We start from the raw sequence: 23,131 nt of genomic DNA, 5'->3' as shown, positions 1-23,131 counted from the left end.
TAAACATCGCCATACTAAAGGAAGGAGAGGGCTGGCTTTGATAGGCAGTCTCTGCGGCCCATTGCCATTGTAAATCTCATCTACTCACAACTAGCAGCTCCATCCAAATGAAACTGCATTTATAGAGGAGCTGGACAAATTAGAAAGAGGTCACTTCTCAGCCACTTATATTTCTCTGAAGATCCTTTGGACCTCTTGCAGGGGGAAAGGAAAGAGATGACAGAGGGGTTAAGAACAGCAATCTCAGGAGAGCATCAGGAATAATTCAGAGCATATATGTACAATAACTATCTACCAGATGAATATTTGGAGGAAGACAGTTCCTCATTTGTCCATAATCAGTATCAGAGAGGCTAAGGTACTACTAATCCTCAAGATGACCCTTTATCTCCCAAAACACAGTTCCTCATAGGTAATTCAGGTGGTTTAGTTATAAGCAAGGACTATTTGATAAGCTACATGTAGAGTGGTAACCTTGCTAGTAAAAATTCTCAAACATAAAACATCTAGTAACCAAAAACCAACAAAGGCAATTATCTCTTAACTTCTTAAATACCATAACAAAGTAATGCAAATTCTAAACTTCAATTGAACTATAAACAGCTGAGGCACTATAATTTAGTAAATGGGGCAATTAAGGATACCTGATTTTTAGTTCTGGTTATATAACATACTAGCTATATGACTTAGGTAAGTAACTTCCCTGAACCTCAGGTTTATTTTGTATAAACTGTTCATAATCTGATGATAAGGATTAGATGAGAACTGTGTTGGAGTATTTAACACTATACAAGAATAAAGTGTAAAACAAAGTGCAAATGGGCACAAATTGTTTTGGGGTGATGTAAATGTTCTACAATTAAAGTATGGTGATAGTTGCATACTCTATAACCTGATTAAAAGTCACTGAATTGTATACTTAAAAACAAGTGAATTTTATGGGATGCAAATTATACCTCAATAAAGCTGTTTTTTTTAAAAGGAGTATTATCAGCCTGAAAAAGACCCTTGATTACTATTATTTGTCAACCCTCCCTCTACCTTCCTGACCTTCCTGATGAGCTTCAGACCAGTACATTCCCTTAAATAACTGAGCCTCCCCCACCTTCTGCTTAAACCACCTGTTTCCCTATTAGAAACAACTGAGGTCTCACATCATTTAAATAATATGGTGCTATTCAAAAGATAAAGGATACAAATGGAATAAATATTACAGTCTCTCAGGATCTGATACAATGAACTTGAACAACATGATAATAAACTAAATAAACCTAACAGATAGGTATAGAACACTCCACTCATCAACAGCAGAATATACAGTCTTCTCACATGTACATGGAACATTCTCCAGAATAGATTATAGGTTAGGTCCTGAAACAAGTCTAAATAAATTTAAAAGGATTGAAATCATACAAAGTATGTTCTCGGATCATGATGGGATGAAATGAGAAAATCAAGAACAGAAGAAAAATTGGGAAATTCACAAATATGTGTAAATTAAACAATACATTCCTAAACAACCAACTGGTCAAAGATGAAATCACAGGGGAAATTAGAAAATCCTTTGAGATAATAAAAACAAAACCCTATACTAAACCTTATCAGATCAGTTAAAGCAGTGCTTAAAGGAAAATTTATAACTATAAACACTGATATTAAACAAGGAAAAAGATCTGAAATAATACAGATTAGATTAGAAATAAATTAAGCAGAAAAATAAGAGAAAATAAACAAAACCAAAAATTAGTTCTTTATAAAGATCAAGAAAATTGACAAACCTTTACTTAAAATGAACAGGGGGTGAAAAAAGGAAAACTCAAATTACTAAAATGATGAATGAAGATGGGGACAATATTACCAACCTTACAGAAATAAAACTGGTTATAATGGAATACAATGAAAAAGTGTATGCCAACAAGTTAAATAATCTAGATGAACAAAATTCCTAAAAAGACACAAAATTATGTAATTTTGTAATTTTTAAAGTTTAAAATGGTGTTCAGTACCTGTTAATGTTTTTTCAATGAATGTTTCAGAACTATCCTACTGCAAATAGAGCCCTTCAACTACCAGATTACTTAAACTCCAAATGTCAAAATGAGACTTTAGCTAAGATTTCGATTATTTCAGAATCCAGTTTATTACACTGCTATTAAGCTGTAATTTTAACACAATGCACTATTTGTTAAAGCAAAAAGCCTCAAGAGTAGAGAAACTTCTCTTGGCCTCATATGACAGGATTTCTCTACCCATGAGAGTCTGAAGAGGTCGCTTCCTACAAGGCAGGGAAACAAAGATGTACACCTGGAGATCAAAGCCAACAGTAACAAAACATCAGGTTCCAAACACTCTTTTGCACAGAAGGACCTTTGCCCCAAAGTCATCTTTGCACAGAAGGATCTTTGCCCCATGAGACATCTATAGCCTTCAGTTTAAAATGATGTAGTGAAAAACATGGAAGCAAAGATAATTCCGTACTATTTTAGCTTTTTTCATCATATCTTTATATATTATCTCAATTTCTCATAATTGTGTTTCACAATCACTCTCAACCAGGCCCTCAAAGCTTCCCAGAAATTTTACTAACTTTCTGTTTCCTATTCCTCACAAGTATTTCATGGAGTCTATGACTCTCCCTCCTAATTTGTATTCCACAAATGACTTTGTCTTACTAGACAAAGATTAAAAACAGAAAATTTAAAATGAGAGAGAAATTGAGATACACTGGTTAGATCACTTCTTTCTGTGTATGCTGCCGAGTAAGCACCGTTGACATCTCCCCGCCCGCAGTCGCCCGTAGTCGTCTGGTCTAAGTCAGAGTCTCCCAAAGAGCCGGAACAGCTGCGGAAGCTCTTTATCGGAGGTTTGAGCTTTGAAACAAGCAATGAGAGTCTGAGGGGCATTCTGAGCAATGGGGATACTCAGAGGCTGTGTGGTGATGAGAGATCCAAACACCAAGCGCTCCAGAAGCCTTGGGTTTGTCACGTGTGCCACTGTGGAGGAGGTGGCTGCAGTCTTGAATGCAGGGCCACACGAGGTAGATGAAGAGCTGTGGAACCAGAGAGGGCTGTCTCAGGAGAAGATTCTAAAAGACTTGGTGCCCACTCAACTGTGAAAAAGACTTTTGTCGGTGGTATTAAAGAAGATGCTGAAGAACATTACCTAAGAGATTATTTTGAACAGTATGGAAGAACTGAGGTGACTGAAATCATGACTGACTGAGGCAGAGGCAAAAAAAAAAGGCTTTGCTTTTGTAACCTTTGATGGCCATGACTCTAGACAAGACTGTCATTCAGAAACATCATACTGTGAATGGCCACAACTGTGAAGTAAGGAAAGCCCTATCTAAGCAAGAGATGGCTAGTGCTTCGTTCAGCCAGAGAGGTTGAAGTGGTTCTAGAAACTTCAGAGGTAGTTGTAGAGAATGTTTTGGGGGGAATGACAACTTTGCTCGTGGAGGAAACTTCAGTGGTCAAGGTGGCTTTGGTGGCAGCCAGGGTGGTGGTGGATATGGTGGCAGTGGGGATGGTTATAATGGATTTGGTAATGATGGAAGCAATTTTGGAGGAAGCAGAAGCTACAGTGATTTCAGCAATCACAAGAATCAATCTCAAATTTTGGACCCATGAAAGGAGGAAACTTTGGAGCAGCTCTAGTCCCTGTGGTGGAAGCCAATTCTTTGCCAAACCACAAAACCAAGATGGCTATGGCGGTCCCAGCAGCAGCAGTGGCTCTGGTGGTGGCAGAAGGTTTTAATTACTTCTAGGAAACCAAGCTTAGCAGGAGAGGAGAGCCAGAGAAGTGACAGGGAAGCTACAAGTTACAACAGATTTGTGAACTCAGCCAAGCACAGTGGGGGCAGGGCCCATCAGCTACAAAGACATGTTTTAGACAATATTAATGGGTAAAAAATTCGAGGACTATATTTGTGACTAATTGTATAACAGGTTTTTTTAGTTTCTGTTCTGTGGAAAGTGTAAAGCATTCCAACAAAGGGTTTTAATGTAGATTTTTTTTTTTTTGCACCCATGCTGTTGATTGCTAAATGTAATAGTCTGATCGTGACACTGAATAAATGTGTCTTTAAAAAAAAACCAGAAAAATCCTCTCATCAACCAACCATCACCTTTCAAAGTACTAGCATCTGCATTCATTCTCGTCTTTCCCGATTATAAAAGTATCTCTCTTTCTATCAAAGAACAATTATGACCATTTTGCTACCTTTTCCTAGGTCTTCATCGGTTACTGACTTTTCTCCAGCAACTTCACCTTCTGCCTCTCTAATGAATCCCTTCCATCAGCACTCAAACATATTCTTCTTTTAAAAAAGCAAGCCCTGACCCTGTATTTTTCTCCAGTTATCACTCACTCTTTATCTTCTCTATTCTTGTTCATGGCCAAGCTTCTCAAGAGGACTCTTGGTGATTCTCTACTTCCTCTGAAGCCTTTCATTTTATAAAAAGTCACCCAAAAAATTGTAAGAGCAAAATAGTGAGTGCTTGAGTTACCCTCAAACTACCTTAGAAAATATAGCATTGACATTAGAGTGAAGTCCCCTGTGTACCCTTCCATAAATTTATTTATACTTTTACTATATATATATACATATATATATATATACACACACACACACACACGCATAGGTATACCTAAATAAAACATTGAATTGTTTTGCATGTTTTTCAACTGCTAAAAAAGATATAGTCTAAAGACTCTGAGTCTTTTTAATTCTCAGCATTATGAGGTTAATCCATGTTCATTTATTTTCACTGTTGTGTATCCACACAATTTACTTATCCACTCCCTAGATATTTAGGGAGTTTCCCCTTTTTCTGCTATTACAAACAATGCTGTAATGCTCACTTTTATACATATCTCTCTGTACCAATGAGCAAGAGTTTTTCTAGAATAGACACCTACAAGTGGAATTGCAGGGTTGCAGGGTAGGAGCATCTTCAATTTTAATATATACTGTATAGACAAACTACTTTCCAAAATGCATCCAGTCACTAATTAACACTCTACTGTTTCCAACTTCCCACACTCCACCCCTCTGCCAAGATCTCTAGTGATCTGCATGTTGCTAAAGCCAACAGACATCCTATTGTTTTAGTTGACCTATCATTCAACTATCATTCAGCCATTAAGTTCCTTAATATAGTACTTCTGGCTTCTGTAACCCTGGTCTTCCCAGTTTTCCCAGTACCTCTGGCTCCCCCCTTATATCAAACTTTTTAAAAGTTGATGCTCCTCTGTGCTCAGCCATGGGTCTTATTCTGATTCAGTCATTCTCTCCCTACAATTTCAAGCTTAAAATACCATCTATATGCCTATAATCCAAATACCTAAATATGCTCCAGATCAGACCTTTCTCTTCTGAGGTGCAGAACCACATATCTAAGGATCTGTTTGAACATGTTCTTTGACTGAGGAATCTCAAGCTTAATACATCCAAAACTGATTTCTTGATCTGTTTTCCCCTGCCTCCACCAACTCCTACTCTAGTGATCCTCTCCTACCAACTGCTCTTGCTGAATCCTCCCTTCAACCTCTCTCCATATCCAATCCATAACCACAGCCTCCAAAATATATTTTGAATTAATCTGTTCACTTCCTTCTCTACTACCACTGTTCAAAACAAGCCATCATTTTATCTCCAACTTGGGAAAATGTTACAGCCTTTAATTAAGGCTTCTGGTTCCCCTGATCTCTCTCTACTCCACATTTCATGCAACAGCCAAAGTGATATTTTTAAAATACAAACCAGATCATGTCATCCAACCTGCTTTAAAATTTTTAATAAGCGTTCCACTTACCTTAGGATAAACTTTAAGGTCCTTAACATGGCCTACAGAGCCCTGATCTGACTCCTGCCTATCTCACCAGATTCATTTTGTATCTTACAACCCTCCTCACTCCCAGTTCCCACCAGGGCCTTTTAGGGAGGCTTCTTGAACTTGTGGTGCACTTTCCAGCTTCAGAAAATTCATGTAGACAATTCCCTTTTCCTTCAGAGTACTTGATCACAATTATATATGTACTTATTTTGATGTTCATTAATACTTCCTCTCCCACTAAACAATAATCAGGGTATTTGTTTTGTTCAGCATTGCATATCTATAATAGCCTAGTAGACAAAAACTTGAATGAGTAAACTAATGAACTTCATAGCATGGTTAGAAAGGAGACATTATCTCACTTACTAGGAAATAATACACAGAGATCATGATATTATTGACCTAATATCACAATATATTAATATTTCACAATGGAAATAATCAGTACTTCATACTACACTAAAATCAGACACTATTCTGCAACAAATTTTAATTTAGCACTCTAACATTTGCATTTAATTATTTCAGATAGACCAGACTGAAACATTTATTTACTCATCTGTGAAGCTCTACAACTCTTATCCTTTAACCATAATTCAATTCACTTCCTACATGAAGATTTTCAGATAAAACAAAACTTTATTTCCTCATCTTAGAGGCCAAACAGTATAACAAGTAATGCTTATTATGTAATTAAGCAGTTATTCCATTGTTCAAGAAATAATTTGAAACAGTATTTGCCAGACTGATTACCGAGGATATGAAAAAATATGAACAAATAAATCAAACTGAGAAGCCTATTTTCATCTTCAAAGATATGAATAAATGGGGAGAGATAATGGTTAAAAGTCAAAATTTACAGTTCTTTTTCTAAAGAAACAACAACAATCTTCTGATTCATTTTATTTTAAAAGCATACAAATATCTAAAACCCACAAAGGCACCTTACTGGAAAACTTCTGTAATGTATACACTGATAATTATTTTATGTCTTTATAAAACATCTAATTAAGATATTCTTATCCTTGAAAGTCATCAATAACAGGGTTTAAAGCTGTCTACAGTTCAATTCTTACCTACTTTTATAAAGCCTTCAGGATTTATCTGAGCCTGAAAATAACCAACATACATTTAGATCCAAGTTTTTACTCAAACCGGCCCCTTTATTTAGTAGTCCCTTACTTTTCCCCATTTCTAAGTTCATTCATTTCAAAGCTCACCAAATATCTCAGTTCTTCCAAAAAACCCTCCAAGATTCCTGACTTTTTAAAAGTATAAACATATAATTATGAACTCATTATGTTTATAGCTCTTACATAACTATAAAACTAAAACAACTTGAAAAATTAGATCTAAAATAACGTGAATGTAACAGATTGTGTTGGTTTACAGAAACTAGATCAATGATGTATTCAATTCTGGAAATATGTAGTCTCAAGTCTGGTTCTATAATTTTAAACCACTTCTGTAGCTTGACCTCAATAATACTAATACAGAAAATGCTTATAAATATGTTATACAAAATGGACTTAACAACTGTGAGTGTTTGTTAGTTTGGAAAATACAACTTTATACACCAGACCAGCTAGCAGTCCTTAAATGTCAATTTTAAAGAGGCCTCACCTGTAACTCTGGCAATCTGGTTCCTTTGTGGTTTCCTACCTTATTGAAATCTACATTAAATGTATATAAAGTATAACCACTGCTGAAGTTGGAAACACAACACCCATACTGCAAACTGTTTTACGTTGATTAATTAAAAAGATAGGATCCACCAGAAATATCTCAAGGTGAAAATATTATATCACCTACTATGCCAGGGTTCTTTAGGATTTGGCCTGCCTATACTAACATGTACTATGACACGGTCCAATTTTACTCACCATCTTTCTCTTCTGAGCCACCACAATATCATCTTGGTACAAGGCACTATAGGTTGGCACAAACAATAGTAAACAAAATCTAAACACAGCAACAAACACCCAAGGGAGTATCTGGCTATAAAGCAGTCCTTCAGAAGTTACATAAAACTCATTAATGTCTAAGAATCCCCAGTTAGAAGAATACTACAGAAAATGGAACATTACTAAGGAGTTTAAAGTAACAAAATCAGACTGGCAGTTTCCAGGGAAAAATCATTCTGGTACAGGTTGTAGATCAGACTGGCAATAAGAAAACAAGTGAGAAGACTGATGCAATAATCCAAGTGAGATATGAAAACGGATTAAGGCCGCAAATGTAGAGAAAGGGTTTAGATTCAAATATGTTAAGAAAGTGGAATCTTGGGAAAGCCAGATGTGAGAAGTAAAACAGAGGAATCAAGGGAAACTTGCAGGTTTCTGGGAAAAGTGATGACAGTGGTGCATTGTCCAAGGCAAGAAAAAGAGCAGAATTGGGGGTGATGGGATTGAGAAGTGGTGGAATAGTTAATGTGTACATAATGAACACTTATAGTGACTACTTGACCAGCTTCTAGCCTCATCTCACCCCAAGATTTTCTGAAAATTCTCCCCCATTTATATACCTGTATTACAGGCAACCGTGTTACAATGTACCCTATAGTGTGATCCTACCTTCAGGGTACAGTTGACCCATCAAGTCTAATCCCCTAACTAAAGCTAGACTAATGCCCAGATCCCACCTGTTTGTGTATGTGCATTTTGTGTATACATGTATGTGTATTCTACAATCAAACAAAAACCCCTAACAACTACCACAGTAAATAGGGACATCATAACTAACTGTTCAACCCTAAGGCAATCCTCAAACCCATGTGTCCACTAAGACCCATTTGATCTGTTAAAACAGGAGTCAACAAACTTTTTTAAAGCCTTCTAGTAAATGTTTTAGGCTTTGTAGGACATACAGTCACAAATACTCAACTCTGCCTTTGCAGCAGCAAAAGCAGGTACAGATAATAAACAAATGGCTGTGTTGTCTGTGTTCCAATAAAATTGTATTTATGAACACTGAAATTTGAGTTTCGTATGATTTTCACATGCCATAAAATACTCTTTTGATTTCCCCCCACCATTTAAAAATGTAAAGCCAGCCTGGCTGGCATGGCTCAGTGGTTGAGCACTGACCTATGATCCAGGAGATCATGGTTCGATTCCCGGTCAGGGCACATGCCCGGGTTGTAAACTCGATCCCGTGGGGGACGGACAGGAGGCAGCCAATCAATGACTCTTATCATTGATGTTTCTCTCTCTCTCCCTCTCCCTTCCTCTTTCTGAAATCAATAAAGATACATACTTTTTAAAAATGTAAAACCATTCGTAGCTCACAGCCATACAAGCATGTAGCCTTGTGTCGACCAACCATAGTTTGCCAACCTTTGTGATAAGGCAACATAGATCTGCCCATCCCACTCCTAAAACTCCTTCCAAATGTCCTCTCAGTGTTAATCTTAATCTAAGACAAAAATCTTCCTAGTGGACAGAACTAAAAAATCTTCATTTGACTGACAAAAGAACTCTATTTATAAGGAAGTCAACAAATGAAGACCCGTGTAATTTGCTGGCTCTATCATTTACCTTATACCTGTCCAGTAAGATATGGTGTTAAATTTTCCAACAATGATACCTTCCTCTGCCCTCCTCTCTTAAGAGTTTAAGTTATTTTGTTTCCCAACCACTGAGAATCACTTACATTAAGAATGATTAAATTTAGATTTTAACCCACAATTTTCAGACATGTGACAAAGCATATCTAGGCCTGATTAACAAAGGGTATCACCTTTAGAATTTGGACTCAGAAAACAATGACCTTTGGATATTGTAGCTAGGTATGAATTTGGGTTGTCTCCATAGAAGAGATGAGGTTGTTTGCTGGTATATATAAAATATGTTTAAACAAATATTTAAGCCTGACCGGTGTGGCTCAGTTGGTTGAGCATTGTTCTATGCACCAGGAGGTCCTCAGTTAGATTACCAGTGAGGGCACATGCCCGGGTTGCAGGTTCAATCCCCAGTACAGGAGGCAGCCGAGCCATCATCTATGTTTCTGTTTTTGTTGTTTTTATTGATTTCAGAGAGAGGGAGAGATAGGAACATCAATGATGAAAGTCACTGATCAGCAGCCTCCTGCACACCCCCTACTGGGGATCGAGCCAGCAACCCCGGCATGTGCCCTGACCCGGAACTGAACCATGACCTCCTGGTTCATAGGTGGAAGCTCAACCACTGAGCCATGCTGGCCAGGCCCCAACTATGTTTTAAGAGTGCCCTTTACTCCACTTCTCTCTGGGATGGTGCAGCTAGAGCATCTTATTACAATGTAGCCTCCTCGCCAAAGTTGTGGTCTAGAGGTGGACACATAACCTAATGAGTCTCCTTTCCTAGGATTTGGAATTGAGACTCCGATCAGTCTCTGATAGCAGAAGATACAAGATTTTGAACTCAGAAGATATTAGTATTAAAGTTGGTCTGCAGCAAGAGAACTAACTGAATATACGAAGAGCATCTCATGACATTTAAAGAGATACTCCTAAACAATTTGAAGTCCCTGGATCCAGCTGTTCCTGAGTTCTAACTGTCCTCCTACGGTTTGATCGCCTTTCTTAGAATTTGTAGGATACCCAGTATGTTCCCAATAAATTCTTCTTTTTGCTTAAGTTAGGTATGTGTACTTTCCTAAATAAAACAAAGTGCCTATTAGATAAAGGGCAGTATTCAGTTGGAGGAAAGAGTTCTGGTGCCCACAAAAGACTTAGAGATGATAGCTACACAATACAAATGAATGGGATCATCCTGAGGAGTGAAAAGGGAATGCCAAGGTTAAAATCCAGAACTATCGATCTCAAGGGATTGCCAAGAATTAAGAGTCTGCAAAGAAGCAGCTAGTACGTAGAAAGGCAGGAAATGAACAGTAATCAAAGTAAGGAAGAAAGCATTATCAAGGAGAAAATGATTAACAATTTCAAGCACAAAAAGATGTAGTAAACAATGATTACACAACTTGGCAATATAAAAGTCACAGGTGGCCTTGATAGGAGTAATTTCACTGGCATGGTAAGATGAAAAGCCAGGCTGAAAGTTTAAATAAGAGTGCATAGGAGGTGCACAATACTACTTAATGGCAAGTATTCTTGGCATTAAAAAAATTTCAAGCCTGAATCGAATCAAGCTTCTAGATGTAACTACTAATTTAAAGGAAAAATGGGGCAAAGGAACATACTACATAAAACCACAGAGATGCAATCAGCACAATCTCATAGGGCAAGAACTTGGTTTCTTTAACAAACCAACTGTATGGGAACAACAAAAAGATAGCAACCAATAGAAGGGGAAAAAAAAGAGGGTTGAGAAAGATACCCAATGTAATATATGCCCCTTTGTGTTTTGTTTTTATGTTTATTGTTGAGAGTATTACAAATGTCCTCCCTTTTTTTCTCCCCCTTGTCCTCCACCACCCGGTTCTGCCCTACCCCAGGCCTTCGCCACCCTACTGTCTGTGTTATATGCCCCTTTATCTGGATCCTAATTCAAACTAACTGTTAAAACAAAGCAAAAAGTATAATCATGGAAATCTGAACACTGGATATGTAATTTTTTAGTGAAATCTTAAATTAGATTAGTTTTAATCCTTATTTTTTACAGATACATAATAGTGTAACAATTTTTATTTTACTAGTGTGTCTTCCCTGATACATTGTGTTCCATGTCACCCAGCAGGCTACAGACCCAGAGTTAGTTGCCTAACAAATAAGAGAGATACAAAAGGGTCTTAATATATGGTGATGGGAGAAGATACAACTTTGGGTGGTGGGCACACAGAGAAATATACAAATCTTGTGACAGAAACCCACACCTGAAACCTGTATGTTCATATTAACCACTGTCACCCCAATGAGTTTAATAAAAAAAGAGAGAGATACAAAGTGATACAGGGATTCCAAGGAGGTGGGTCACAATTGGAGTAGTTTGAGGAATCAAGCAAAACTTTAGGAAGTCAAACTTCACTTGCACTGGGTCTTAAAAGGTGGTAAAATTTTAATAGGCAAGGAACAAGTGAGGAAAAGTGATATTCCTCATGGAAGAAATTAAAGCAATTGCAAAGAGGTGGGAAGACCTGTCTATACAGAGTATTCACCTATACTCACCTCTCCATAAGACTGTTCCTACCCAGCCCAGCCAGCATGGCTCAGCGATTGAGCATCAACCTATGATCCAGGAGATGGGGGTTCAACTCCTGGTCAGGGCACATGCCTGGACTGAGGGCTCAATCCCCAGTAGGGGGTGTGCAGGAGGGAGCCGATCAATGACTCTCTCATCATTGATGTTCCTATCTCTCTCTCCTCCTTCCTCTCTCTGAAATCAATAAAGACACATTTTTTAAAAAAACCTGTCCCTACCCTAATAATGATATGAAAATGAAAACTTGAAAAGTCATAACCCACTAGGCAGCTCCAAATTGACAAAAATCATGGAAGACCTATTCGGGCCCCTAGCAGCTCCAGGGCACCCAGCCCCAGGACAGATCATGACAATATCTGGGTAGCCAAACCATACAGACTTTCCAGGGCAATCTATTCATGTCAATCAATTCCCAACCCCAACCCCCACCCACCCACACACTTTGGGAAAAGAATGCATGGAGTTCTTTTACCTATCCTAGGAAAGAATGATCAAAAGTTAATTTAAAACAGTACCCACTAATAAGCTTTGTCCACCTGCCTAAAAGCCACTACTACAGCTCATAACATGAAATGCCTTTCCTCAGGTTATAAATTTTTTTAAAAGTATAGCTGATGAAGCAGGTTTATTTTAAATAAGATATTTTTCCTTCAAAAGTAGAATAAGTAACCCTAGTATTAAAATGTTTTTGGAGTATTTTGAAAATGAATTCAACGGTTCTAACATTTTCTATGTGCCAGTACCATTAAAATTCTCAGGATATGATGCCAGTGAAAATGAACATCAAGACAAATAGGAATGCACATAATCAGCCAAAACTCAGTAACTGGAATGTTTATTACTGCCCTCTTCCATGTACTAGAGTATCACTTCAAATAACCAACATGAGTGGGTGTAGGGAGATACTACAAGTAGGGGTGTTTTTCTTAAACCAAAGGAAAAAGCAGCAAGGTAACAGGTCAGGTTAGCTTTAAGCAGTCTTGAAGTCACTGACTACACCTTATTTCACAATAACTAGAACTGGTATACACCCTCTCAGAAATCAAATATAATTGCTCTAACTTATCAGAAGAAATAAAAAATGAAATGAGTAAAACATAATAAGGATTGGGGGTTCAAAAGCTGGGAAACCTTTACATTATATAGGAAAGTTTCTGTGATAAGGTATCTGTAGAATAGAGCTTAAATAAAATTTAAGTCACCAATTTTTATATTTCACACTGTATTTCTGGATCATTGTCTAGGTGTGCCTTCAATACTTAAAAAAATGCCTCTCTGATTTTATGAAAAATACTACAAAGAGGCCTCATAAATTTTGGACTCCATTCTAAACCAGTAGATGGCCACAAAAGAAGAAATACCTGTTTTCTTTGTTCCTCTCAGGTACACATTAAACCATTACATTTACCTTAACTCTTCAAAAAAGGTGAGATATACAACTTTTAGAAGGCTTCATCTTCTATAGCTGAGTCACTTTTTTTCTCTTCAAATACTTATCACTTGCTCATATAGCTTTCTTTAGATTACCTTTTTGTGAAATCTTAGGTTGCATATCACATTTCAAATTCAACCTAATAATTGCATAAAATACTGGGGAGAATACAGAGAATATAAGAATAATATAGTTCTTGCTCAAAAGACACTACAACAGACCTATAAGAAAAACTGCAGTACAAAGCAGAAAGTATCAACTGTTACAAAGGCGATACATTAACTCAAGACCACAGAGTAGAGAATGTATGTCATCTGAAAAGAAGAAAGTGAATCTGAATGAAAATATTCTTATCTTTAAGAATTCTTAATTACACAGCTTACTAAAGCACTGTAATCACCTTTATACTTCAAAATTGTAGACCACTTTCCAATTAACAGTTAAGCTCTTTTTATTTTTAACCAAATAGTAAAAGCTGGGTCATTCACAGACATCCTATCTTGTTTCCACTTGACGCAAAATTTTATTTAAAGTAAAATTTGCCTACTGTTCCTGTAGAGCTAACACACACCAGTCATCAGCCTGCAAGCCACCACAGGCTGAATGAAACTACTGGTATTAAAAAAAATAAATAAATACACTGATTGCTTCCAGTAAGTTAACTCTAAAAGGTAATTAAAAACTATTATTGAGAATTTTTTTTTATGTTTGGAGACTGAAAAACTCAATGATGAATAAGAAAAATAAACCTGAGAAATTTTAAAAAGCCAGCTTTGTTAAAAACCAAGTGGCCACTTGCCAACACTTCTTTATGCACATATGACCAAAGATGATTCCAGGCAGATTCAGAGGCCACAAAGGATCTTTACCAAATGCCAAATTAAGAAAGTTCTCGTAAATATCTCAATTTCGGTTAAAGGACAGTTAAATCAAAGAAGCACTTTACAAAGCTTTGTAGAATGAATATGGAAACAAAGCTCTGAGCTTTTCACATCGGAGCCCTGAAAAAAAACCCCACACATTTCAAACCTCACGTGTACAAACATCCTATTCACACGGGCACCTATATAGCTTAGATTCCCTCGAGAAAAATACCAATCACGGGGAAGGGGACGAGCCTACGTTTAAAAATTCTATGGCCAGCGAGGAAAGAAATCCCACAGTTCTGAATTGCAACTAAGTATAAGAACCCTCAAAATCGAAGAGTTCGTCTTAGTTTGAACTCCACAAGCATTTCACATCTGTCCTTTCAACTTGGCATAAACGATATCGTTTGTGAAGGAAAAGGCAATAAGGATACTCCTCCAACTCCTACATCCCACCATCCATCCTCAAAGAGTGGAAGGAACAGCAAAGTGGAAGGAACAAAGCACTGACGTCAATTACGAGATTAACCCCGGGCACAGGCAGCTGGAGGAAAAGGCCTACCCATCAATATCCAAATACGAGCTCCGGGGATAACCAGCTCACAGGCCGACTCACAAGTTACGGGGGGTGGGGGCACTCAAGCACGACGCCCCCACATTCCCATGTTTAGTTAACCCCCTCCGCCGCTCGAAAGCGGACTATCCGCCCCTCTTCCCTTTTTTTTTTTTTTTTGCAGAGGAGGGTGACGGTGAGCAGGATCGCGAGAAGGAAAGCGAGAACTAGTTGGGTTATGATGGCCAGAACCTAGGCCTATTTTCTCTCGGACGAGAAATAACTTGAAATTGGGTATTGAAAAGTCACAACACAGTCGACGGCATTTCTGAGCGAAGGGATAGATTAAGGAACGAAAAGGGGCGAGAGGAAACGGCGGAAAGATGGATTTCTGGGAATTTGGGTTAGGATTAGGTTAGCTTATTTATTTACTTGGGGGCGGGGGGAAGAGGGTGGAACGCGAAGGTGAGGGAGGAAGGCGGAGGGAGCAGCCGCGGCCCGGGGGTGTCCCCGAGCCCCCGGGCGGACCCGGTCCTCCCCTCGCCCGCCCCCTCCCCTGCCCGCCCCTCCCCCGCGGCGCCGCGCGGCCCGGCCTCAGTCGGCCGGTCGGCTTCTCACCTCCAGTCCCGGCTCCGCTAGGCCCGAACCATCTCCCGGCGGCGGTGGCGGCGGCGGGGCCGGGCCTGCACCTTCACCAGACGCGCATTCGAGCCCAGCCGGGGGGCGGCGACAGGCTGCCAAGGGCGAGGGACTCCGGGGGCGGCGGGGGCTCCCAAGGTCTCGAAAAGCGCAGGCGACGGCGGCGACGCGCCTCACACGGCACAGGCGGAGGCCCCGACCCACTCCATGACGGTCGGGCCCAGCCTGGGACAGCCGAGCGGGCGGCGGGGGCGGGCTGACGAGGACCTGGCACCCGGATCTCCGCCCCGTCAGCTGGCGGCGGCGGCGGCGACGACGGCGGCTCGACTCCCGCAGCCAGGACTGTGACTGACGCAGCGGCCGTGCTACCCATGTGACCGGGGCCGGGCGGGCGGGGCGTCACGTGACGACGGCGCGCCCCTCCCCGCCGGAAAAGCGGGGGGCTGCGGGCCGCGGGGCTTGCGGTGCCCGGAGGCGATGCTGAGCGCGGGGACGCGCGCGGCTGTCAGGCCCGACGACCCCGGGCGGGCCGAGCGCCGGCCCCGGCGGCCCAGGCCCGAGCCCCGGCCCGGCGGCCGCGTTCGGAGGGCGGGGAGGGCAGGACCCGGCCGCCCCAGGCCGACGCGCTCCGCCCTGCGCGTAGCCGCTAGCGGGGTGCGGAGGGCTGCGCCGCGCCGGGCCGGGCCGGATCTACCGGCTCGGGGGCTCGGGTGGCGGGCTCGGGCGGACCGCGCCCCGAAGCCCCCAGACCTGCTTCCCGCGCTGACTTGAAGCCGCGAGTCCAGGGCCCGCCACTGGTCCGGCCGAAAGGCAGTCCCCGGGGACTTCCTGGGGGAGGCTGCTCACAGCCTCGCGTGAGCTCCCAGGAAGCCTAGCCAGCCCCCTTATTATTTCCCCCCCCCCATCATCTAAACATTTTCTGCCCCTAAACCTATGCTTCAGAATATTAAGTACTTTCCTTCACTTCTTAATACCTTGCCAGTCAGGCCAAGCTACAATTTAATGGAGAGTCAAATCATAGTTATAGACTAGACGGGATTTTCAAAGGGTCTCCTAGAAGCCAGTACAGTAATTGTCCAGAGATACTCCCTCTGGTTCATCGTTTGGAAAACTGTAAGCTTCCTGCCTCTCGTCTGTTTTCTTTCCATGAAGGAGCCCCTTGAAACTGATTCTTGTTTGTTTGTTTAATTTTCTACTAATTTGAAGCAAACATTTTAAAGATTGTTTTTAATAAAAGTCAAGTTTTGTAATAAATTATTATAAAGAATGTGCATCTGAAAATGTTTCTATTAGCCCTAAAAGCTGGCTAATTCACCAGCATCTATAAGTACGTATTTTCCTTTTTAAAATTCTTACCTGACCACCTGTTATTTCTTTTAAGTGTCACTCCTTTTATCTGCATAGATTTTAGCTACATATCTGTATGTAAGGAAATGTATTAATGCAAACTCAAACTAGAATGAAAAATAGTTGCTGCTCCCATCCCTAATCCTATTCAGCTCCCTGGCTGTCTACAGTCCCCACCCACCTCTTCCTCACTCATCCTCCCTTCTCCTGATTTTATATTATATATGTGTGTGTGTGTATACATATATATATGTATACATACACATATATATATAAAATAAGACAGCTCTGAATTTTGAGCTGTCTGAAGATGAATTTGAAAATTAGTTCTCCCATCTTCTCAAGCTAGGCCTTCTAGATCAATAAACCTTTCCTTGCTCCAAACTCTGATGTATTGAACATTGGCCTTTCTTTTGAAGCATTGGGCGCACAAACCTTGTACCTGTAACACTGGAGGGTCTATTAGCTTCCTGTTGCTACTGTAACAAATTATCACAGATTTAAGGGTTTACAACAGCACAAATTTATCATCTTACAATTCTGTAAGTCAGAAGTCTGAGCTGGTCTCCCTGGGTAAAAGTCAAGGTGTTGGCAAGGCCACTCCTTTCCGGAGGCTCTAGGGAAGACTCCCTTTCCTTGCCTTTTCCATCTCCTAGAGGCTGCCTGCCCACATTCCTAGGCCAAGCCCGTGTCCTCCATCTTCAAAGTCAGCAAAGGCTGGTTGAGTTCCTCTTAAATCACATTACTCTGACCTTCTATTCTGTCTCCCTCTTCTAATTTTGAGGACCCTTGTGATCACTGTGTGCCGATTCAGATAATCCAGGATAATCTCCCTATTTTAAGGTCAAATAAATTAGCAACCTTAATTCCATCTGCCACTTTAATTCCCCTTTGTCATATAACAGCATCTTCAGAAGTTCCAGATTAGTACATAGACATCTTTGGGGGCCATTGTTCTATTTACCACACAGCATAAGCAGTCATTTAAAGTCACCTATTGAAAAGTTGAGGAACTCGATGTTCATTTAAATGGGATTTTGAGAAATTCCTGAAATGGAAAATAAAGCTACTTGTAATTTTTTTCTCCCTGATCAAAGTGTTCCTGGGATAGTAATTTTACAGATGACAGCAAAATAATAAAATTATGTTAATATTGGCTGTGAAGGGGCTGAAACTTGGGGATATTGATTTAAAGCTATTTATTAAGAAAATAGAGACTTAGAAAGAATCTTTGATCCTCCCCCTTTTCCCAAGAGATTCAGACAGAGAAACCTGCTTCAGGAAGGAGATTTTAGGAGACAGCCTTAGCCTAATTTGAATTAATTAAGTGTGGTAAACAAGAGGCTTCCAGGCAAGTTAGCTAGATACACACACACACACACACACACACACACACACACACACACACACACACACACCACGTGTCCCATTGTTTCTGAGTAGCCTAGCAAGAATCTTCCTACCAAGTGTCTCCTGCTCTTCCTCAACTACCTGTAAATCGATCGTTCTCACTTCTGAAATCTAATACCCCATTTCCCCCTTTCTCCTTTGTCCAAATTTGTCTTAGATGATCACTGTTGCCTCATTGATTTTGGAATTTTCATGGAATTATCACGCCTATTTGAGTTCCCCATGCATATGTATTAAACTTTGATTTTCTCCTGTTAATCTGTCTCTGTTAACTTGGTTATTAGCCCAGCCAGAAGAACTTAGGAGGTGAGAGGAAAAGTGTTAATATTTTTCAGCTCCCATAATTGTAATCTGTGTGGAAGTAGATGGTTTAAATTCTCAGTGTCCCATCTTATAGTCATTCTTCAGCTTGAGCTGGGGATCATTAACATTTGGGGCCATGATCAATCCAAATCTTCACTGTTATTTAAGGTGTCATAATTATTAATCAAATTTCTGGGGGTGGTTGTTTCAGCTTGCTTAAGTGCCAGATTTTGCCTTCTTTTTTTTAATTGATCTTAGAGAAGGGAGAGGTATAGAGAAACATCAATATGAGAGAGAAACATCAATCAATCGGTTGCCTCCCCTGCATCCCAACCGGGGGTTGAACCCACAACCTGGGTATGTGCCCTGACGGGGAATGAAACCCACTACCTTTTGGTGTATGGGGCAATGCTCCAACCAACTGAGCCACAGCAGCCAGTGCAGGTTTTGCCATTATTAATCCTGCTGGCAAACTCTGCAGAATATATACCTTAAAGTTACCCCATGCAAAAAGCAAGGGACTGGAGTATTTATGCCACTACTCCTGTTGAGAGGGCTGGTCCTAGAGATGTTAATTCCCCAACATCTCTTGCCTGTGAGCAGAGCAGACTGCAGCAGCCAGAGAAGGTTCTCAGGCAAATAAAATCAGGAACATCTGCATAGTTAAAAGTCAAGCTGAGTCCTGGCTGGTGTGGTTCAGTGGTTAGAGCATCGGCCTGAGCACCGAGCGGCTGAGGGTTGGATTCTGGGTCACGGGCACGTACCTGGGTGCGGGAGGCAACCAGGCGATGTGTCTCTCTCACATAGATGTGTCTCTCTCACATAGATGTTTCCCTCTCTCTCTCTCTCTCCCTGCCCCCTTCCACTCTCTCTGAAAAGCAATGGAAAAAATATTTCACTTAACTGGAATTCAAAATTAAAAAGTCAGGCTGATATTCCCGAGGGCATATGAACAGGCACCAACCGTGTCTGCTTCAGTGATAATTACTGTACATACTATGTGCTAAGCACATTACTAAACACTATAGATGTCAACTTTTTTCCTTTTCCTCCCTGTCTTGTCGTCTGCCACCTTGCTGCTGAGGCCACTCACGGAGAGCACCAACAGTTCCCACACTACCAAATCCAAAAGTTGAATCTTTATCTTTACCTTAGTGGCATTTAACACAGTTGACTATTGTCTCTTGTTTGAAACATTTTCTTCTCTATGCTTTTGAGATGCCACACTCTTGGAGTTTCCCTCCTACCACCTCCCTGGCTTCTGCTTTCCAGTCTCAGTTGCAGGAGAGCCTTTACCTTTTCCTGACTTCTGAATAGAGGTGTCCTAAGACTTGGTCTTCAGCTCTTTTCTTTTCTCTCTGGGGTTGACAAACTTTGGCTGTAAAGGCCAGATAGTAAATATTTTAGGCTTTGTAGGACAAGTAGCAAAATCAAAGATTTTATGTAGGTACATAGTAATAGAGTGTACTTTTTCCCCATGATTTTTTATGACATCCAAAATATAGTAATTGGGTAAGTTTTATAATTCAAGTCCACTAATGAGAATAATAAATTTTTGTTTTGGGAGGAATATTTCACTTAACTAGAGTTCGAAATTACTGTTTCCTATCATCAAAAGTGATTTCAGCACTGGCCAGTGTGGCTCAGTTAGTTGAGTGTCGTCCCATCCACCAAAAGGTCACTGGTTCGATTTCCAGTCAGGGCACTGCCCAGTTTGTGGGATCCATCCCTGGTCGGGTGCGTACCAGAGGTAAACTCATTGATGTTTCTCTTTCACATCAATGTTTCTCTCTCTCTCCTTCTCTCTTCTTCTCTCTCTAAAAAAGTTAATAAGATTTTTTTAAAAGATTTTTTAAAAAAAAGTGATTTCAAATATTCTGTTAATGCTGATCTGTAATGAAATGTTATGTATTTCATTTTTGAAAGCATCTTTTCACACAGATAGGTACTAGGAAACACTGCTATCGATCCACTGCCATGTGATATTAATAATATTCATTGCAAAGAGGCTGGGCAAAACCATGGTGTGTTAAAGGAGTGGGGATGGGGATTTGTTTGTAGGAGGTCTGGGGCCAATGGCTTGTGTGCAGTCTCCGTCACCCCTCCTTTCACCACCACTGTCACCAGCCAGAACATGTCATCCAACTGTACCAGCACCACCACAGTGACAGGGGCGCTGCTCAGCTCCAGCAAAACCAAGACCAAGAAGAAGCATGTGTACCAGAAAGTGAAGGTATTCCTGGCCAGTCAGCACATTCTCAGCATCCCGATGTGGAGGGTGAACAACACAATCAATGAGTTGAGCAATGTCCCTGTCCCTGTCATGCTAATGCCAGATTGTTAGCATAGGTAACTAGCTAGTTATTAATAAAGGAAGGGAGCAAATGGAATCAGACATTAAGCCTAATAAACTAGGGAGCTGCATTGGACATTAAGCCTGATTCACTAGGAAGCCACAGCATTCACAGTCTCCACAGGGAACAGCCACATCCTCCGCTGAAGGGACCTAATCCCCAAAGTGGGCAGGAAGAGTCAACTTTCCAATCTCCCCAGGGGGGACAACCAGCTACTAGCTGGAATTACCTGGGGAGGGATAAAAACAGCAGGGGAAATTCCTTTGCTGGGAGCATGCACCTTAGAAACAAGATGGTGCAGGGAGAGGTAAGTGCATGCAGTAGAAACCAGATGAGGAGGGAAAACTTTGAGGCATGTGCAGTAGGAGCCAAAATGACAGCATAAAGGCAGAGTCTAGCCTGGGGAAGTCTGGGCAAAGGATCAGTTTGCATAAGAGACACAAAACCCCAAAAGATCCAGAAAAGGGATTGGTTAGGGGTAGGGCCCCGTACAAGGCCGGAAAGGATTAGGAAAGAGGTTGGTTAGTTTGAAAGAAAGCCTGCTCTCTCCCAAGCCTGAGATAATGTAACCAACGCATATCAAAGGCCCATCATCCGGGCAGCACAGGTGCATTCGCCGGTCCGGTCCCGCTTCTCTCTGTAGCGGCTGCACAGCTCCGAGCGTGGTTCCAGGAGTGGGCCTGTGGGCAGTGCTGCAGTGCCGGCTGGAGCGCAGCCAGGAGCAGAGGCTGTGCGGGGCGTCCCGCGCCCAGGGTGGCTGAGAGCATTACAGTTCTGGATCCCGACCCTCCTGGTAGGCACCTAGGCTCACCAGGCCCAGGACTTCTTCCACAGTGAGACGGACCTAAACCACCTGGTCGTGGATGAGACATTGGGCTTCTGGGGGCAGTCCTTTGTTTTTGCTCCAGTAAATCTTACCACTGTGTCTCATCCTTCAATGTGTCGGTCCCTGAAATGCTTTTCTCATGACCCTGTGGAAAAACCCAATTTCCACCAGCCACAAGATGACTTCAAAGCACACAGCAAGATCCAGATAGACAATCATCTCTTCGATGAGAACCTTCCCAGCCTCTTTAAGTTTAAGGAGAACTGTACCATGGTGTTTTGAAATCTTCAGGAAAGAGTTGGGATTGACGATCAGGATTACCAGAATTCAGTGATGTGCCCCTATCAATCGTGACAGCCAGGGCTGATGTGGGACACATTTCCTCACCACCTATAGCTGGTGCTTTGTCATCAAGACTGTGTCAAGTGAGGATGTGGCTGAGATGCACATCTTAAAGAAGTACCACCAGTTCACAGTGGAGTGTCACAGCAACACCTTTTTGCCAGTTCCTGAGCATGTACTGCCTGACCATAGATGGTATGGAAACCTACATGGTGGTCACCAGGAACATGTTCAGCCATCGGCTTGCTGTGCACTGCAAGTATGACCTCAAGGGTTCTACTGTTGCCAGAGAAGCGAGTGACAAGGAGAAGGCCAAGGACTTGCCAACACTTAAAGACAACGACTCAGTGAAGGGCAGACGCACAAGTGGGAGAGGAGAGTAAAAAAACTTCCTGGAAAAACTGAAATGGGACATAGAGATTCTGGCCCAGCTAAAGGTCATGTACTAGTTTGCTGGTGGGCATCCACAATGTGGACCGGGCAGAGCAGGAGGTGGGGGTGGAGGAGTGGGCAGAGGACCAGGAGTGTGGGAGTGAAGGGGTGGGCGGCAACCTGCTCTGCCCCTATGGCACACCTCCAGGCAGCCCTGGCAACCTTCTCAGCTTTCCTTGGTACTTTGGTCCTGGAGAATTTGATCCCTTTGTTGATGTTTATGCCGTAAAAAGCCATGAAAGTGCCCCCAAGAAGGAGGTCTATTTCATGGCCATCATTGGAATATTCATGCCATACGATCCTAAGAAGAAAGCAGCACATGCTGCCAAAGCAGTGAAACGTGGAGCGGGGTCTGAGATCTAGACTGTGAACCCTGAGCAGTACTCCAAACACTTCAACAAGTTCATGTCCAACATCTGATGTCGTAGAGCCACAGAATGACGTATGGGGTCAGGGATCGGAAGAGGGAGAGGGTGTATTTGGGCTAGATGGGAGGAGTGGGAGCTGCGACACTGAAAGAGATTCTAGGGAGGAGGAGATGTGCTGCGTGTACGTGCTCACAGGATGTAGGCTCACCTCCCGCTTACCTTTGATTCCCCCCCCCCCCCCAATTTGACCCAGATTTAAAGCGGTTTCCTTTTTGTTACCTTTCA

General features: G+C 41.5%; 1 protein-coding gene and 2 pseudogenes across 4 annotated transcripts in view; 2 read left to right on the top strand and 1 right to left on the bottom strand.

Moving 5' to 3' along the window:
* Positions 1-15,860, bottom strand: part of AFF4 (ALF transcription elongation factor 4) — a 77,098-nt gene extending 61,238 nt beyond the window's left edge. The window contains exon 1 of one of the 2 annotated variants that reach the window (XM_081134222.1): positions 15,444-15,860. The gene's annotated coding sequence lies outside the window, so the exon portion shown is untranslated. The remainder of the gene's footprint in view (positions 1-15,443) is intronic. The other variant, XM_081134221.1, reaches the window with a different exon arrangement.
* On the top strand, positions 2,922-3,839 carry LOC308555757 (heterogeneous nuclear ribonucleoprotein A1 pseudogene; annotated as a pseudogene). The gene has a single exon. The product of its transcript is annotated as a heterogeneous nuclear ribonucleoprotein A1 pseudogene (transcript).
* Positions 15,861-20,658: 4,798 nt separating the features above from the next.
* LOC308555755 (phosphatidylinositol 5-phosphate 4-kinase type-2 beta-like) lies at positions 20,659-22,898 on the top strand (annotated as a pseudogene). The gene is made up of 2 exons: positions 20,659-20,863; positions 21,883-22,898. The product of its transcript is annotated as a phosphatidylinositol 5-phosphate 4-kinase type-2 beta-like (transcript).
* Positions 22,899-23,131: the final 233 nt, after the last annotated feature.

This window comes from Miniopterus schreibersii (genome assembly GCF_964146895.1).
Source record: "Miniopterus schreibersii genome assembly, chromosome: 4".
Classification (NCBI taxonomy): Eukaryota; Metazoa; Chordata; class Mammalia; order Chiroptera; family Miniopteridae; genus Miniopterus; species Miniopterus schreibersii.
Note: the sequence above shows the minus strand (reverse complement) of the source record. Positions and strands in the feature narration are given on the sequence as shown.